The sequence below is a fragment of the Pteropus vampyrus genome, unplaced genomic scaffold, assembly GCF_000151845.1.
Source record: "Pteropus vampyrus isolate Shadow unplaced genomic scaffold, Pvam_2.0 Scaffold1, whole genome shotgun sequence".
Classification (NCBI taxonomy): domain Eukaryota; kingdom Metazoa; phylum Chordata; class Mammalia; order Chiroptera; family Pteropodidae; genus Pteropus; species Pteropus vampyrus.
In genome coordinates, this window is record NW_011888782.1 from 18,676,641 (window position 1) to 18,677,533 (window position 893).

At 32.8% G+C, this 893-nt stretch overlaps 1 non-coding gene across 1 annotated transcript; it reads right to left on the reverse strand.

The window, feature by feature from the left end:
• Positions 1-243: 243 nt before the first annotated feature.
• On the reverse strand, positions 244-352 carry LOC111737032. The gene has a single exon (XR_002779332.1). It is a non-coding gene; the product is annotated as a U6 spliceosomal RNA (small nuclear RNA).
• Positions 353-893: the final 541 nt, after the last annotated feature.

Consider the following 893-nt stretch of genomic DNA (forward strand, 5'->3'; position numbering starts at 1 on the left):
GTAATAAATAAGAGTTGTAATTTCTTCCCATCCTCACCAACACTTGTTATTTACTGGCTTTCAATATACTTTTTTTTTTTTTTTTATAGTAGCTAGTCTAATAAGTGTGGGTTGATATTTCGTTGTAGTTTTTATTTGCATTTCCCTAATGATTAGTAATAATTGAGCATCTCTTCATATGCTTTTTGGCCATTTCCATATCATCTTTGGAGAAATTTTTGCTCAAGTCCTTTGCCCATTTAAAAAAATATGGAATACATCATGCATTTGTATGTCATCCTTACACAGGAGCCATGTTCATTGTCTCTGTATCTTTACAATTTTAGTATATATGTGTTGCCAAAGGGAGCACATATAGTTGTTGATTCTTAATGAAAATTTTATCAGTGTTTCATCAACACACACTCTTCTCAACAAACCATGCCCCACTGTGCACCTACACCCAATGTTTTTCTCCTTTAGAGGAATTTGCATTTATTCTTAAAACTTATTTCCGCTCCTGTTCAAGTAATCAGCTCTTTATATTTCTTGATCACTGGCAGTCTTTGAGTCTTTTGGGTTTTGTTTTATTTTGTTTTATTTTGTACTTGTTCATGTCCCTAGGATTGGGGGAGAAGGAAATGTTAAGGTCTGGCTTAACAATGCCACCTTAAACAACCTGACCAAGGTGGAGATAAGTAAGGAGCAATATTTCAACCTCACATGTAAAGGGGACATAAATCTTGCTTTTTTTTTTTTAATCAGAAGTTCTTAATTTTCTCACCATTGATATAAAAATCATTTATGCTTGCACTGCAACCAACATAAATCATTAACACAAAAGAATAGTAAACAACCTTTAATCAATATCACTTTCTTCTGTGAGGCACTGTGGAAATGAAAGAATACAATTT